This window comes from Engraulis encrasicolus, chromosome 21 (genome assembly GCF_034702125.1).
Source record: "Engraulis encrasicolus isolate BLACKSEA-1 chromosome 21, IST_EnEncr_1.0, whole genome shotgun sequence".
Taxonomy (NCBI): domain Eukaryota; kingdom Metazoa; phylum Chordata; class Actinopteri; order Clupeiformes; family Engraulidae; genus Engraulis; species Engraulis encrasicolus.
The window spans coordinates 1,621,716-1,640,884 of NC_085877.1; the positions used below are offsets into that span (position 1 = coordinate 1,621,716).

A 19,169-nucleotide genomic window follows, 5' to 3' on the forward strand; every position below is an offset into this window, starting at 1 on the left:
ATGATAACAGAATAGGATTAACGGTAACTTAAGCGTTGTTATAATATGGCACGAAGGTCAGCATCATAACGGTAAAGCTGAATGAGGTTACGATAACACACAAAAGGGTGCTCAAAGTTAACGATGACACAATTAATACGAACAGGTAAGGTTATGTAATAATCATATAAACACTTACAGACATTGCTGCCTTAGAGAGGACATAGTACTCCGGTACAACGTGAAATGAAGTTACCGGTATTAACTTCGGCATTCATTAAGTTACGTGTTGATTCTTCGCAACATTTCATTCATTCCCAAGAGTTTATAACTGCTGCCATAGAAACGGGCACACGCAACCAGGACCCCACGTCAAAATAAGAGCACAAGCATGAACTCTGCATTAAGCACCCCGACATACCAGCAAATTATACCAACAAACATTCAACTTACAACTTAAGCTTCTCTTTTCATCAGTTTAAAACTGGGGGCAGAACACTCCCCGTCTGGCATTACTGATGCCAATACTAAACTTAGCTTTTACACTTTTTTTTTTTTTCCTTGTCACTCTAGGAGAAGGTGGTGTCAGAGATGGGCAGCAGGTAAGTCTTCTGCCGCTGTTCTGGCAGTATTGGAGTGGGTGGGCGTGAACAGCGGGTGCTGAAAGGTGTCTGGGAGGGCCAGGTAGTAAGGCATAGCAGAGAATCTGTAGCAGCGATGGACTGAGAAAAGTCTGCTGCTACTGCTGCTGCTGCTGCCGCTGCGTTATTATGGCAGCACTGTGGGAGGACAAGGCCACCGGTGACTCTACCGAGCCGCTGCGTTATTATGGCAGCACTGTAGGAGGACATGGCCACCGGTGACTCTACTGACCACCAAGGTGGTAGCATACAAAAGAGGCCTGGTGAGGTGGCCACCAGGTTACCTGTAGATCTGGGGGCTGGGTCTGGGAGGCTGACTCTAGGAAGATGGTGTCTGGGGGTTGGTGTCTAGGAGGCTGGCTCTAGGAGGTTGGTGTCTGGGAGGTTGGTGTCTGGGTGTCTGGGAGGCTGGTGTCTGGGTGTTTGGTGTCTGGGAGGTTGGTGTCTGGGAGGCTGGTGTCTGGGAGGCTGGTGTCTGGGTGTCTGGGAGGCTGGTGTCTGGGTGTTTGGTGTCTGGGAGGTTGCCCTGGGAGGCTGGTGTCTGGGAGGCTGGTGTCTGGGTGGCTGCCCTGGGAGGCTGGTGTCTGGGAGGCTGGTGTCGAGGCTGGTGTCTGGGAGGCTGCCCTGGGAGGCTGGTGTCTGGGAGGCTGGTGTCTGGGAGGCTGGTGTCGAGGCTGGTGTCTGGGAGGCTGGTGTCTGGGAGGCTGCCCTGGGAGGCTGGTGTCTGGGAGGCTGGTGTCGAGGCTGGTGTCTGGGAGGCTGGTGTCTGGGAGGTTGGCTCTGGGACATTGGTGTCTGGGAGGCTGGTGTCTGGGTGTTTGGTGTCTGGGAGGCCGGTGTCGAGGCTGGTGTCTGGGAGGCTGCCCTGGGAGGCTGGTGGCGAGGCTGCCCTGGGAGGTTGGTGCCTGGGAGGGTGGTGTTGAGGCTGTTCTGGGAGGCTGTGATGTGTGAGCACAGTGTTCATACCTGTGCTCCCCGCCGTGGCTTAGTCTCTCTTTACAGCAGATGGTGTCGTGGCAAGGAATGAGATGGGATGGACATCCATCCTGGAGAATGTGAGTTCGGAAGGTTGTCACTTCTAGGGGGGGGGCTGGTTGGCCGTGCTTCTGCACCAGGTGGAGCTGAAGACGGAGGTGGTGTCTGAGAGGTGTCGGGATGCATGGCTGAGCAGTGTCTGTCACTCTCACACTCACCACATTTCAGTGCTGCTTGGCAGTCCTTGGCAAGGTGGTTGGGGGCACAGCATCTGTAACAGCGCTTGTGTTCTTTCAGAATGTCCTTCCGTTCATGCAGTGTTTTCGTCCTGAATGACCTACAATTTTCTACTGGATGGCTTTTCTTGTGCACAGGGCAGTATTGAGCTGGGTCAGTGTCTGTAGCGCCTGTGATGTCTGTCTCACCGGTGGCGGACATGTCCGTCTTCTGCACAGATATGTACGTCTTCTCGCCTCTGCTGTTGTTCGACACAGTGAAATTTAGGTCATTGCGGGCCTTTGCCTCGCGTTCCATGAAGCCGACGAAGAATGAGAAGGGAGGAAAAGATCCTCTGTGCTGCTCTTTGAAGCGGGAGCCTGTGGTGAGCCACTTTTCCTGCAAGCTAGGAGGCAGCTTCTCTACAATGGGTTTTACCCCACGAGGGGTGTCGAGGTAAGCCAGCCCGGGAAGGTAGCCGTCATTCTTAGCTGCTAGCAGCTCCATAAGAAGGTCACTAAGCTCTCTCAGCTTCACATTGTCTCTGACTGACAGTCGGGGAAAGTTGTCTAGCCTTTTGAACAGTGCATTCTCCATCATTTCTGGTGTACCATAGCATTCTTGCAGTCTCTGCCAGGACAAACAGAGGGCAGCTCTGGGGTTAGTGACATGAACAGCACGAATCCTCTTCACATGTTCCGATGACTCTTTGCCCAGCCACTTCGCAAGGAGGTCTAACTCTTCACTGTATGTAAGCCCCAAGCCCTGTGTTGCATTGAAGAAAGATGACTGCCATGCTCTGAAATTCTCTGCTGAGTCGTCAAATTTAGTAAGGCCAGTGGTCACTAACTCTCTGCGCGCCAGGAACTTGGCAAAGTCGATCATGGGTGGAGAGTCATGGTGAACAGGAGGATGCTGATTGTGTGTGGCGATGGCTGTGTGACTGTGTGGCGGCTTTACCTCTATAGCTTCAGGTGCTGGCTGAAATGAAGGGCTGTTCACTGTGTACTGTGTTTCGTGGTGATCTGGAAAAACAGGGGGCTGTGCGCTGATCTGTAGTTGATGTGTCGGTCGTCTGAATTCTCTAACTAGGGGTTTTACCTCCACAGCTTCAGGTGCTTGCTGAAATGGAGGGCTGTTCACCAGGTACTGGGTTTCATGGTAATGCGGTGAGGCTGGAGACTGTAAGCTGATGAACTGTGGCTCGTGTAATGGTGGTCTGAAGTCTCTGAGTGGGGGCTTCACCTCTACAGCTCCAGGTACTGGCTGAAATGGAGGACTGTTCACCAGGTACTGGGTTTCGTGGTGATGAGGTGAGGCTGGACACTGTATGCTGAAGAAAGTTGGCTCCTGTGCTGGTGGTGTGAAGACTCTGACTGGGGGGTTTACCTCTACAGCTCCAGGTACTGACTGACATGGAGGACTGCTCGACGTGTGTTGCGTTTCATGGTGATGTGGTAAGGCAGAAGACTGTACGTTGACCTGTGACTGGTGTTCCACATACTCTTCAGTGCGCTGCTGGATCGCTTGTCGCGTAACCATACCAGTTAGGCTCTGTACATCTTCATTCTCTATGGCAACAGCTGCTTCCCACACCTCAGCTTCGACCCGCGCCGCCTCTGCATCCCTTTCATACTCCAATGCCTCCAAATCTGCTTCTAATGCTGCCCTTTGTAGATCCAGCTTGGCTCTCTCCTTTTTCAATTCTACCTGTCGCTTGGCGTAAGATGCCTTGGTGAGCGCTGCCTCGGCTGTGGCTCTAGCTTTGGCAGCCTCCATGACAGAAACTCTTGAAGAGGACGAGCGCCTCGAGCTGGCTCTTGAGTGGACCGATGGAGGTGGAGACGAGGGGCGTGACGACGGCATACTGGAGTTCTAATAGTATCCGTTGCTCCTTGCTAGTTGTCTTTTTACTGTTCTGTCCTTATCTGAGTGTTAGCACAGCAGTGGAGCGTACACAGACTTGACAGGCAGCTAAACTCGTTTTTCTTTCAACGTGTTATTTATTTGGTCGAAAACAACGTGTGAAACTGTAAACAAACAATCCAAACCACTTATTAGGCGTCTGCCTAAACTAGGGCACTACACTGTAACAACAATTGTGCTAGCAAGCCATCTACACGAGAAAATAAATGAAGCATTACTTATACTACATCAGCACGCCACAATAGATTAAACACATTCACGCTATCATAAAATTGTAATATCAAGCGATGTTGTAATCCCCCCCCCCCCACTGTCTTGACCGTTCTCGGACCCACTGACATCATCATCCTCATCTTCATCCTCATAATCATTACCTACGGATTCCTGAAGGATCTCACGTTTCGTTGCTTTTCTGCCATTCATGTGTTTATTTACTGTTTTTGCTATCTTTAAATTACAAAGACAAACTTTGCCTATCTGACGTTTGAATCACAAGGACGCACAGCAAGACAATACCCTCTGTGCGGACACGCCAGCTGTTCAAACTCGCCCCCTCCGGTGTGGGAGATATCCAGCTGATGCGCGTGCACAGGATTTGCGTACAGATACCACGTGCCCAGGAGAGACGTGGGCCAAATGTATTGATATGTGTGGTAAACGCTTAATATGATGTATTGAGAATTCCTATGATGTGTTTGGTATCAATCTGATGGAAATACTTTGAGTGGTGAACAGGTCTCGGTCTTGTAATTGTTTTAGGTAATGTAATAAAAATGTAGTATTTTAGGATTTGAGTACAACTTGGCTAGAAGCTTAAGTTCCCAAGCCAAACCCCTTGGCGTTAGGACAGCCCATGTTCAGGTAACTGATTGCTCATTGGTCCCTGGCTGCGGTCGTCCCACGAGGCAACCAAGTATTAAACTTTGATGTAATGATCAAATCTTTGAGTCGAAACCCGGTAAAGGGCTCCCGTGAACCTCAATTCACGTAGTATTTTCCCCTTAATTTAGGTAGTGCATTGGCTTCTTTCAACATTGTATTCTGTTCGTAACCGTATTTCTGACACAGTAGGTTTTGTCTGCTAATAAAATTTCATACAAATCTGGGGAAGAATTCCGTTTGGTCTATGCATATGTTTATTGTTCTGGTTATTGGTAATTCGGCAGTAAGGCTCATTCCCTGTGGATGGAGCGAGGCACACACACTTTGGACCAACAAAGATTGGATCCGACGTCACTGGTGTTTACCTGGGGGTGAAATATGTCATGAAAACTGGGACGTATGAGCGGGGTGATTGCATCTCTTTTAGGCCGTGTAGCCTCCGCCCGTTAACCTGAGGCAGTCGATCAGTCGCGGGACACGGAGGAAACACCTCTTTTAATAGCTGTAATACCATCCTGGCACCATGACCTCTATCTCATTCCTTAACGACTTACGTGCAGGTCTGGGCCCTCAAATAACCAAAAGTCGCGCGCTGATGGAGCACCAACGAAATGAACCCTTAACTAGCTGAACCCAGACGTAACAGAGATTGGTAGACTAATCATTTTATAACAGTAATATAGTAATTAAGTGCAATCACATAATTACATTGGACCTAGAGAGTCTTTCGACTGAGACTCTATTAATTGCGGTATTGGAAATAGGATGAAATGAAATCTTTTCTACAGTCCAGAGCGGAAGTGTTCCTGATCCTAAATAGTACCGTCGTTGGGTATTTAGGAGTTTACAGTTGGTGACCCGGGCTCCGTGATCCCTGAATGGGCAAGATTGGAGTTGGATAAAAAACGAGGTTTGGAGTACTTCTTGACTACGCCTGGATCTGGTAAGAAAAACGTTTCATTTCTCACAACTCAAAATAAAGACAGACCTAGCTAAGCCTTTGACTTCGATATTCGATATTCGAATATAAGTCGAATGTTAAGAAAATTCGAGACATTCGAACGAATATTAATTGGCCATTAATATTCGAATCTGACTTGGGTATTGCTTTTTTGGGTATTTCATTGTTATTGATTAAAATCATTTCCTTGTAAACATCGCAATTCACAGTCTCAATTTATTTTTTCCATGGCTGGTTAATCACTACAGCTGTGTTGAGGAGAGTCGCGTGCGTGTGGCTCATCTCTCTGTGTTCCGTAGCAGGACACTTGCGGCAGGCAGTCTCCCCCTGAGTCCGCATAACAAGCAGATGAGTGCTGCAGAGTTCCATTCAAGTGAATGGCTACAGTTAATAAACAAAGCATCATCACATTACTTTCTGGAGTTGTTGACGAGTTTCTGGAATTATGTGATTCAACCCACAAGTACCTGTGATTACGCCAAGAGTAAGATAATAACTTCTTGTTTTTTGGATTTTGACCAAATTAGCTTCGTTGGTCTGGGTGTCAGATCAGGCAGACTCCAGGTGATGATTTTGTTAGCATGCTTTTAGCATGTTTTTAGCGCACTGCTAGTTAGTGTAATGTTCGTTTTTAGACGAGAGCAGTCATCTTACCTGGACCTACAAACACACTACCTAAATGTCCGTCATTAGTGATAGAAAATAAATACATATTTGTTGATATTGGTGCTGTGTGCTCAATTCTCATGATTCCCATATGATCCAATTCAAATTTTAACTTGGGCTACAAGTTTGACATGGCTGCTAGCTTTGCCATGTTTTAATCTGCATTCACACCTCTAAGTACCGTCTTCTTATAAGTGCTGAACGATCGCTAAACAATAATGGCTGGTTGAATGCATGTTGTTAATGGGCCGTTAGGCTACATCTCTGGTTGGAATAGCCTTTTACTAGTCTTACTGACTGGGGGAAAGAATAACTTCAGCTTGACATCAGGTCTAACTGGGGCAATTTTAATGGTAAAAATATGGATAAATATTCGAATATATTCGAATATCGTTTTTAATTTAGAAACGAACTTCGACTATGATTTTGGGGCACAAGTCAAAGCCCTAGACCTAGCACACTAATACATATAGACACCTTGTACAACTGCGAGCCGGCATGCTCGTGTGGTTAGATCGGCGACCGTACAAAGCCGATGGGGTGGAAAATATGCTTAGTGGGGGAAACATGTCACCTCAGGGATACAACAGAGTAGGTGTACAATTCATGGCTTCGGCCACGGATTATTTGAAAGATGTCTTTTGCCGCCTAAAGGAAGAGACACCACATCCAAAACTGCTAACCCCTTGGTCTTGGAATGGTTTAAGTGACGGCAGTAATGTGGCTCCATGTACACTTTATTTCTACAAATCGTATTTGGCATTAACCAGAGAGGACAAAGAAAGCCTTAAGCACGCTCTCAAAGTAAATTCAATGCTCTCTGGACTTGTAGACCAAACGCCCGGTACAGAGAGCTAGCTTCTGTAGCTAGCCCCGCTACCAACTCCACGATACATTCCATTGTGTAGACTAGCCCTAGCATTGTTTTGGAGGCGAGTTTTCAGGTGACCATGCTAATGTTGTAAGCTCAAACGCTATTCCAGGGTGGTCTCCCGAAATCCCACCAGAGTCCAAACACAGTTTTGTGCTATGTCTGCGCCTGCAACATGGAATGGTTGTGTAGTAGTGGTAGTAGCTCCTGAAATAATTTGAGATATCAACTAATATACTGCAGCCGTAACCGGCTCAGCTGATGGGACTGACCACAGACCTGTATTAACCTAGACTGGCAATGGGCGGTTCTAGCCAGTGGCAGCTTTTCTGATTGACTGGGCGCAGCCATCTTTGCCTTTTTCGCGCCCTGTGGGCTCCCCCCACAGACGTAGCCACGCCTAGTGGAGACTACCGCAGCTGTGAGCCATAGGAATGCATACGATTTCAAACAGTGATTACAACGTTATCAAAGTGGGTTTCAATCATTTTTTGTAAGATTTTGACAAGTCGTAACGTCTAAATTCTCACTCCACTAATGAAATAACCCTCACTACCTCCAAAGGTTTTATTAGAGAGCCTGAAGTTGAGCGGTCTTGCCAGATCGGGCGGTTTCCCGCCCAATTGGGGCCGTTGAGGAAGGCGGTCTGTGGGTACAAATAATCAGTATCATCTGGCAACCCTGAAGCCGACTGTTTTCGTTGCCGCTTGCAGGTTTGTGGATATTTGTGACACTGAATCGGCCATGCTTACGTGTGTAAAGCTTATTTTATGTACTTAACTCAGATGTAATGACAACTGTGTATATAGGTAGGCCTATGTATATTTCTTAAATAAGCCGTACGTTTTCAGTGAAGCTACCGGTAACTGTGCTATTATTAATACCCCCCCCCCCCCCAAGGACGCTGAAGGTAACCTAGCAACAACACGGCACAGCACATTGCAGCTGTGAAAATAACGAGCCACTTGAGAGCGAGACTTTTCTAGAACATTAATTTATACTAGAGCTATTGTTCTAAAGAAGTTACACATGGCCTGGTCCAACTCAGAGCCGTATATAGAGATATATACGGCTCTGGTCCAACTTAACTAGTGAACCAGTGTTGCAAAAAAAAACATTAAAAAAAAAAACCCATCGGTGCATGACGTCATTACGTAATTACGGGAGTCTCCACCAAGATGGCGGACTACGATTCTGAGGCTCTGAGAAATCCGAAAATTTCGAGGGGCTGTAGCAACCCAATGTAAGTAGGCTGCCGGATGTGAGTGGCCGGATATCCGCCCGAGTATTTACGTCTATTTTACCGCAGCTACCCGATATCGGACGTGTATTTACGACAGTTTAACCTCAACTACTTGATTTCGGTCCGATTTGAGTCTGACTGAAGATACAAGGGACATAGTGCGTAAAGAGCCCACAGCACATCGCCGTTTCGGCGACACCAGAGTTCCTTGATCTCCCAATCAAAAGAATAGGCCCGGTGACCAATCACATCAAAATAATAATAATAATAGGCCTAATATAAAAGAAATTATAACTTAAAACCGAATTGATTTGGGTATGAAAATTAAACTGTCTCAACTGGGCACCCAAAGGGAATCCATCAAAAGATAACGGCGTTACTTTCTCGTCGGCATTATTTTGTTTTTATTATACAGGAGGACTGAGCTGAAACCTGCAGCAGTCATCTTGCACAGTTCTAGCTGCTCCGAAGCACGTGCGTGTCTAAGCAAATCATCCTCCATTCGCAACGTTAAATAAAAAGTTTTGCACAGTATAGCCTAAAATAGATGCACTGTCACAGACACTGGAATAGCCCGTTTCGGAAGGCATTAAAGTCACGAGTTTACCAGTCTAAATGTAGCTAGCACTCGGAAAGTTTCTGAGTTTTACTCCTTACATTAGTGAAACATAACATCAGGATATCCTACAAGTTAAAAGAATATCTGGGCATAGCCTTCTCTCTGAGTTAGAAAACAGCAGCTAGGTCTATGCCGCATATTGTGTGTAGTAACTGTAGTTATTATTTGGTGGTGCAAAAACAACACGCGATCCATGCCGCATAGTGCCATTATTATTGGTGATGCCGAAACAACAAAGCCAGATTGGTGACTAGAGCCTGCCTAGTACATTTAGTCATAGCCTACTCATTTGATTGTGCTTTGTAGGCTACACTTAAAAGTGTCAGTGCAGAATTAAACTTGCCACTGAATATAAATATTGGAGCCAGTCTCCCTCCGTGTCTAGATACAGTCAGAGGCGCGCTCTTATTTCTGTAATATATGAAAATATCCTAAAACGGTCACAACATCAGAGGACCTTCGTGGTGGAGGATACTTGCGGCGGGGGCCGAGACCGAGTTGTTACAGGACACTCTTAATATTATTGAAGGGACAGACCATGCTCGATACTTTACCCGGTCTAAATGTAGCACTCGAAAAGTTATGCCGCATATTGTGCAGATTATTTGGTGATGCCAACAACACGTGAAACTAGGCACATGACTGCAGCCTATATAATTTAGACATAGCCTATTCATTTGATTGTGCTACTAAACTTAAAAGTGTCAGTAGGCAACAGAATCAAACGGGACGCTGAAATATTGGAGCCAGTAAATTCGAGTCCGGTGGATATTGTGCAGCTGTGTGTGCGCGCGCACAACTACTTTCTCTCCCATCTCTTTGCTCATCAAGCCTCCGATCTCCAAAAAGACGGGCACTCAGGATAACTGTTTACACAAGCTGTTTAAATAGGCCTAATGTGATGCACGTTTTTCATGACATGGCATGGTTTGGCCACCCTAAATTCAATGTGCAAATATTGGATATGAAAAAAAGATCCTAAAACGGCCACAACACCAGAGGACCCGTGGTGGTGTGGTGGATATTTGCGGCGGGGGCCGAGGCCGAGTTGTTACGGTAGGCTACAATCATATTATAGAAGGGACCGTCAGGCGACACAGCGCGACTCACATAGGGTAGCTGTGGTACCGCAAAGCATTCCTGATGGTGGAAATGAATGCAAATGCATGCAAATACTCTGGCGGATATCCGGGCACTCACATCCGGCAGCCTACTTACATTGGGTTGCTACAGGGGCATTGGCAGGCGAGGTTAATACAGGTCTGTGGGACTGACGACCCATTTGTATAGTATATTCCCATAGCAACGAGTCCCTCGTGAGAACGCGCATGCGCGATTTGACCAGGCAAACCCAGCTGGCGCGAGATAAACAAAGGAAGCATGAGAAAGAGAACCCACGTCGTAAGCGATGTGTGGTGTTTAAATTCACATTCCCTCTCATGCATTTGATAATGTAAACCAGTCCAGCTTCTTGATATATTAAGAGCCAGTCTGACATCGCCAAGTAAAACACTTGGAAGTCACATTACACTGAGCCTTACATTGAGCATAAATTACTGCTGTCCTCGCGACCCCTGATTTGAACAATACCAGAAACTTTTGTGGGTGTTTGCTAGTGAACTTGTACCGTACATGCAGAAAGAGCCATAGATAAAAAATCTAAACGATGGCATTCTATTTAAAAATAACCATTATGTGGTGCTAGAAGCATTACATAATCCAGTAATCAAAGTGTATCACGAATATGCACAATTAAGCTCTGCAAGTACGGTCCAATTTATAAAACGCCTTTTTGGTGGCCTACAATGGCCTCTGACGACACAAGCTGGCGCGACGATTTCTTGGCCCCGCCGCTATGAGCCAAAGCAATTCGAGCCGCACCAATTTACGCAGTCTCCGGAACTGTCTTGTGAAAGTCAATAAATTATCAAAATGGGTCAAAACCATTCCAACACAAAGCAATACCGCACCTAGTGCGAGTATTGGCCAACCAAGTTGTTGCAACACATGGGGTATCAATTGAATGGGATTAAGGGACATTTCACAGGACAAGTCATGAAAAACATTGTTTAACATTTGCCAAAGGTTCTCTAAATACACCACGCAGCACAAACACACTTGGCTGGACGCACCTACAGTATTAACCATACTAAGGGCGACACCAACCAGAGCCACGGGCATTAGCCCATTTGAACTTAAGATGGGGCATGTCATGAGACTCCCCATATCTCTCCAAATGATTTGAGACCACTGACGGTGGCCACCTCAGCACATAGTGCTGAAATATAAAAAAATGCCTCAAAGCACTGTATCCACAGAACACGCTAAGGCATCGGCTATCTGATTTGAGAAGTGACACACACTTAATCCTACTACTGAAAAGAAGTGCTGGAGATGTGATATTGGTGCGCGTGTTTGTGAGAGAAAACCCCTTTGTCCCACACTGGCACGGTCCATAAGAAGCCAAGACTGTGAGCAACAGTTGTCTGACCGTGACCGTGAGAGGGAAACTGCGACGGGATCGCATAAGTGCAATGCAAAAGGTTTAGGTGCTCTTCTGATGAATAATCATATTATGTTTCTGTTACAGATACGCGGCGGCCATTCCATGGACGCCGGACAAAAGAAGACTGTCGGGCCGACTCCATTCGGCCCGGCCAAGGGTGCAGCTCACCCATAGTTAGATGCGGGAGATGGGTTTGGAAATCCTTCAAAGGGCCAGTACACACTGATCTCATTTTAGTACCTACTAAACAGACTTTGCCTGGCCTCCGGAGTAGCTCCGGGTCAAAATTGCCACACACAAATGTTGTAAGGAAGGCTTCACCCATCCTCCCTTTAAACCCATTGTAGCTACACACTACATAATTACAAAGTAGCACCACGTGGTATCAGTTTTAAAACTGCCCACAGTCTAACATTGGCGCTATACACATAGTCCGTCGGGCTCAATACTGTAAAAGTATAATAACTTTTCCCTCCACTTAAAGAATGATGAAAAGGATCCGGAAAAGTGCTACCGCACGTAGGACCTTGGATATAGCCTCACACATATAGTCTTCAACGACATTACCTAACCTTTCTTTCCCCCTCACAGATGAAAGCCAACCAAAGCACAAGTGTACTGTGGTGTCAATTGACTCCACAGTAACAATTCCTACACCACACCCTTTTATTGCACATGTGAACCAGAAATGTTTTAATTGACTACCTGTGGCTATAAATGACCAACACAATGTCCCACACTTCATCCACACCCACACACAACTGATTAAGGGTAGCATGAACAAAACCTTGATGCACAATGTCAATGTAGTTATTGGCACATATTTCATGCAACATCTCAGACATACTGACTGCATACCCTACACACTGTGCACGGTGTGGACACACACACACACACGGCTGCAGCCACGTATCGATGATATAGTTTCTAATCACAAACACAGATTGGCTGGCAAGCCAGGGGCCCACTGGATGCCAGCACCTCGCTAACTCTGATAAACAAGTCATTAAGACTGCACGGTCTAAAAGCGCAGGCGCAACTGACCACTAGTCTAACACTGTTTAACCAAACCCCACTTCATCGAGCGTGACCCAGCCTATAGGACATTTGCACAAGAATTGTTTACTGCTGCCCCCTAAAGATTTTAAATGTGTGCCTGCAGAGTGCCTAAGCGTGCGCTGCAAGATCTTATAGTGATCCTTGATTTCCATAGGTGGTTTGAAGCTGACAAGATGAAAAATGTACAGTATTCTGAACTATTGACCACTTTAATGATGTATACAGGTATTACTGTGGGACCACCTTACAGGGTATATGACTATAGGTAAAACTGAGACATTTTTCACCACTCGAAGTGTTGCCATGAGACCACCAAATATGTGTTTTTATACTTGTAATACTCTGCTACCATTTGCTTTCAATGATTCCAAGTTGATAAATGTTAGGTCTCTTCACGGATATTCGGATGCCGTCCAAGTGTCCAGCACACAGTGGTGTGTTATCAGCGAGATGAACTCTTTCTCCTATGGCGGGCTGACATGCCCCGCCAACCACAGCTTCTGTCTGGAAGTGACAGAGGACCTTTCCATGGGGACATCCTAGGAAAGCCCCACTGGACTCCGACCTCTCTCCTTGGTGAGAGGACAACTGGCAGACACCATGACCCTAGTACAGCAGCTCACCCAGCGGGTGAAGGACCACCCAGCCAGGCCCTGGTGTAAGCAAACCCGGCCGAGAAGACTGCAGAGCTGCTGTCCTGTTCCACCACTCAAGCCGCGGAGGCGGCATACTCCTGGTGGCATAGGATCTTCAGGGCTTGTGTACTTGCCAGAGCCATTATCCCCTTCATCACGCTGATACAGTGCTGCTACTTCAGACACCACATCCAGTCTCTGAAAAGGGACTCTAAGGCAGCACTGTTGGTCAGCAAACTCCTCACACCTGTTACACGTCAGTGACAAGCCGGTGGGGGGCATCTTTCACCGACCACGATGGACACTGACTGTTACCTTCGTGTACGAGAGCCATCTGTAATCCCCCCCACTGTCTTGACCGTTCTCGGACCCACTGACATCATCATCCTCATCTTCATCCTCATAATCATTACCTACGGATTCCTGAAGGATCTCACGTTTCGTTGCTTTTCTGCCATTCATGTGTTTATTTACTGTTTTTGCTATCTTTAAATTACAAAGACAAACTTTGCCTATCTGACGTTTGAATCACAAGGACGCACAGCAAGACAATACCCTCTGTGCGGACACGCCAGCTGTTCAAACTCGCCCCCTCCGGTGTGGGAGATATCCAGCTGATGCGCGTGCACAGGATTTGCGTACAGATACCACGTGCCCAGGAGAGACGTGGGCCAAATGTATTGATATGTGTGGTAAACGCTTAATATGATGTATTGAGAATTCCTATGATGTGTTTGGTATCAATCTGATGGAAATACTTTGAGTGGTGAACAGGTCTCGGTCTTGTAATTGTTTTAGGTAATGTAATAAAAATGTAGTATTTTAGGATTTGAGTACAACTTGGCTAGAAGCTTAAGTTCCCAAGCCAAACCCCTTGGCGTTAGGACAGCCCATGTTCAGGTAACTGATTGCTCATTGGTCCCTGGCTGCGGTCGTCCCACGAGGCAACCAAGTATTAAACTTTGATGTAATGATCAAATCTTTGAGTCGAAACCCGGTAAAGGGCTCCCGTGAACCTCAATTCACGTAGTATTTTCCCCTTAATTTAGGTAGTGCATTGGCTTCTTTCAACATTGTATTCTGTTCGTAATCGTATTGCTGACACAGTAGGTTTTGTCTGCTAATAAAATTTCATACAAATCTGGGGAAGAATTCCGTTTGGTCTATGCATATGTTTATTGTTCTGGTTATTGGTAATTCGGCAGTAAGGCTCATTCCCTGTGGATGGAGCGAGGCACACACACTTTGGACCAACAAAGATTGGATCCGACGTCACTGGTGTTTACCTGGGGGTGAAATATGTCATGAAAACTGGGACGTATGAGCGGGGTGATTGCATCTCTTTTAGGCCGTGTAGCCTCCGCCCGTTAACCTGAGGCAGTCGATCAGTCGCGGGACACGGAGGAAACACCTCTTTTAATAGCTGTAATACCATCCTGGCACCATGACCTCTATCTCATTCCTTAACGACTTACGTGCAGGTCTGGGCCCTCAAATAACCAAAAGTCGCGCGCTGATGGAGCACCAACGAAATGAACCCTTAACTAGCTGAACCCAGACGTAACAGAGATTGGTAGACTAATCATTTTATAACAGTAATATAGTAATTAAGTGCAATCACATAATTACATTGGACCTAGAGAGTCTTTCGACTGAGACTCTATTAATTGCGGTATTGGAAATAGGATGAAATGAAATCTTTTCTACAGTCCAGAGCGGAAGTGTTCCTGATCCTAAATAGTACCGTCGTTGGGTATTTAGGAGTTTACAATGAGAACAGAATAGGAGTAACGGTAAGCGTTGTTATAATATGGCACGAAGGTCAGCATCATAACGGTATAGCTGAATGAGGTTACGATAACCCAAAAAAGGGTGCTGGTAAGTTAACGATGACACAATTAATACGAACAGGTAAGGTTATGTAATAATCATATAAACACTTACAGACATTGCTGCCTTAGAGAGGACATAGTACTCCGGTACTACGTGAAATGAAGTTACCGGTATTATCTTCGGCATTCATTAAGTTACGTGTTGATTCTTCACAACATTTCATTCAATCCCAAGAGTTTACAACTGCTGCCATAGAAACGGGCACACGCAACCAGGACCCCACGTCAAAATAAGAGCACAAGCATGAACTCTGCATTAAGCACCCCGACATACCAGCAAATTATACCAACAAACATTCAACTTACAACTTAAGCTTCTCTTTTCATCAGTTTAAAACTGGGGACAGAACACACACCAACACACAAAGTCTCTTTTTTTCATTTCCTGATAAAACAATACAGTACACCGTGACCCAGATAGCAAAAATGTTCTGGGCTTTTTATGGCCCAGAAACCTTGGTTCATCCTGGCAATATGCCGCAATATGCAGGGGTTACTCCCGGGCCTAAAACGGCCCACAAGATTTTGCCGGAATCATGCCAGAAAGCAGCCAGTAGAATGCCAAGAACGTTCGACAGAGTGCCGGCACCTTACCAGATGTTTGCCAGAAGACCCAGAAATGGCCCATGAGCCTACCACAAGATTGCCAGAACACTACCGATTAAAACCCATAAATATGCCGGAATGTATTTAACCTTCCCAATAATAATAATAATAATAATAAAGAATAAAACCCACAAAAAATCATGCAAATTGGCCATTTATTATCTTTAGTAGGCTACAACAACATTCATCCCATTCAATAGATTTTGGAAATTGAAAATGTATGACATTTTAAACAAGAATTTTCAGAAAAGAAAACAAAATGATCAAAATGCTCAAAAAAAACTCACAGCCTTTCTTAAAATATCCCTTCATATGTTTTAAATGGAATTTTCCAAAAAACAAACCAAATGATTAACACCTTTCTTAACATATCCCTTTGAGTTTTTTAAAAAACTTTCAGAAAACAAACAAAATAATAAACATTTTGTAACTCATAAACCTTAGATATCGGTGAGAAGATATCGGTGAGAAAAACGCACAAGACCTTGAGGTCGTACATTGTATTTTCTTCTGTGGACATGTGAAGAGTTCAGATGCAAAACCCCCTAACTCCATTTCAGAAGACCTGCACTTCTATATTTTTAGAAAACCCTGTTGTTGGTTTAATTAACATTCATGTACTTGATAATACATATAAATAGTTACATTACATGAATACAATTTAAAAAATATGCAATTTTGATAGCTTTGTATTAAATAAAAATGAATTAATATTATTTTCTGAAAAGGCACTTGGGGGGTTTTGCATCTGAACTCTTCATGTGTTAATCATATAGACAAACATGTAAAATACATACAATCAGGGTGCGGTTTGTACAGGTAGGGGGGGATGGGGGGATTGTCCCCTCTTCTGGTTTTGATATTGTCACTTTTTCCACATGATTTTAATCATAGTTTAATGTAACTCCATTGATATTGCTAGACATCTGAAACACATCCCCCTTCTGGTTTTCTGACAAATCGCACCCTGCATACAATATAAAAAGTTGAGTCATTTCCTGAGACGTTCTGCAGTCAGGGAGCTCCTGAGACATTTGACCCACAGGAACCAAACATGCTTTTTAAGGTGACATCTTTGTCATGATGTGTTAATTCAGCACTGTGGCATAAATCATCCATATTCAATTACAAAATACATCATAGTGAAGCGAATGGGTATACAAGACTGACTATCAAATTTTAAAATATCTTCCCACAACAAAGTTCCTCAAAATTGACAAAGGTGTTCCTCCAAAAAATGGATGAAGTCAAGCCACCGATGCAGCCTTTTCGATCTTGGCTACTTAGAGCGTGTGTGTGTGTGTGTCTGACCAGGGGACCATTCCATCAACGGCGGTAACCCCAAATCCGAGCTCAAGTCGGTAAACTAAGCTATTTTTAGACAGAGATCCGTTCCATCAGCCTTGCTAACCTGAAACTCAGCTGAGTTGCCACGGTAATTTATGCTCCAACGTTAACCTGGTAGCTCCCAGGTTTAACACCAGGCTAAATTAATCAGTGTTGCACAAAACATGAACCTGTAGGAAACGTCTGTCACAACGGGCACGTTCCGCTTGATTCCCGCCATCATTTTACGAGATCAAAGCGAACCAGTCACTCTATTTTAATAGTCTATGATGTGATAATGCCAGTAAAAACTACAATAGTTACCATTGTCTTTCATTTCGCGGGTTTTATGATAATCTGCACATTTTTAAAAACATTTATAGTGTTGATTTACTAAGACAATATCGGACAATTCCTTCCATGGCACTGAAGACGTGAATGGCACAGTGGGCAGGTGCGCTGCGTAATAAGTGGTCGTCCCGGGTTCAAGTCTTGCATGGCGACATGTTAGAAATGAAAACTTTATAACATACGTTTGCCTATTCTCTCCTTTGATGTCGCTTTGTGGCTGGCTTCATTTGCTGTCAAGCAATAGGTCTACCAATAGGCCTACCTTAAATGTAGACCTTTAGGCTATTTTCAGCATAGGCAATACAAAAACGTCTTCATAACCACCTTGCTTACGCTTGCCTACGCTTGGAGTTTGCATTGCAATGATTCAATTATCTCTGCCTAACGTTTTACATAGTCTATGCCTTTTATCATAAAATAAATTCTTCTGAAAGATAAAATTAAAACAACTTAGATGATGCAAGTTTATTTTTGCGCATTGAAATGATGGCAGTCGAGGTTAGGACGAGACTCTCGCTTCGATAACTGAGTTATGATCTGTCATTACGCATGGTGGGGATTGAACGCTGGTCTCTCAATCAAAGTGCGGTTGCGTTACCGCTCGCCTACAGGTGGGCGCCTAACATCTCTGATAAAGACTTGATTTGACAAGCCATGCCCGAGTCCACAACATGATCGTATTTTCGACAATCGTCGATATGGACTTCCCATGTACAACGTGCACGAGCGCAACGCCAGCTTTGATGAGTGCGGCTGAAGTGAAACTAGCCAAGACGCAGCTGGTCCTCAGTGGTGGAACGGCGTCTGCTGTTAGTTGAAACTCCGCTTTTGCGCGTAAGCGCCGCTGAATTCAGCGCCAATGATGGAATGGTCCCCAAGTTCACAGTCCAGTGTGTTTGTGTGTGTACTGTAGCATGCATGTGTGCAGGTGTTTGTTGCTGCTTGGGATGCCATTGTGGTTCAGATGAAGGCACACCACACCTGGGGAGTAAGTCAATGCTGAAGGACAGGACTCGCGTAGGTGGGGCATGATGGTGGAATCATTGCAGTGTGTACCGATTCAGATTATTTGCCAACATCACCAGAGACTCCCATCTTGTTTGAGAGTGCGTGTATGTGTGTGCACGTGGGCCTGTGTCTATGTGCATGTTTATATGCTGGTGTGTGTGTGTGTGTGTGTGTGTGTGTGTGTTGGGCATAAAAAGGGCAAATGTCTGACATTCCGTTCTTGGTCTGTGCTTCTCCTCTTCCTCACCCCATCTCAGTCTGCCGCCAGGTACAGCCACCTCTTCGTAAGATGTTCCACCTCCTAGTGGGTGGCCTGGATGCATCTCTCTATTTCTCTAAAAAGTAAAGATACAAAAACAGCATTGAATGAGCAAATTTCAATGATAATTTCACCTGCAACAACATTCTTGAACTCTAATCCCTGGAACGATACATTGCCATTGAGATTTGTAAATACAGTTCATTTTTTCATGGGACAACAATTAATTAATTTCAATTTGACACATTGAATAGTAGCCAGTGCATAACAATATAACTACTTCAATTCAACTTCAGAATGCATCCATGTAAATCAACTTACTGCTTGAGGATGTCTGTCTGGCCCCATGACGAAAGTCCCCCTTTTGGTCCCTGGCTGGAACGTGGCACATGGACTGACCTGTAACGAGAGTGAGATCAAATGTCAAATGTTTATGTCCTGCTGTACATATACACAGGGTTACAAAGTTCAGTATTATGCAAATTATATTATTTCACTAATTTACCTAAATAATCAAGAAAAACTAAAAAAATTGGCATAAGTTTGCT

The 19,169-nt window shown here is 45.1% G+C and overlaps 1 pseudogene; it reads left to right on the forward strand.

The window, feature by feature from the left end:
• The first annotated feature begins 12,185 nt into the window (after positions 1-12,185).
• On the forward strand, positions 12,186-14,323 carry LOC134438022 (uncharacterized; annotated as a pseudogene).
• Positions 14,324-19,169: the final 4,846 nt, after the last annotated feature.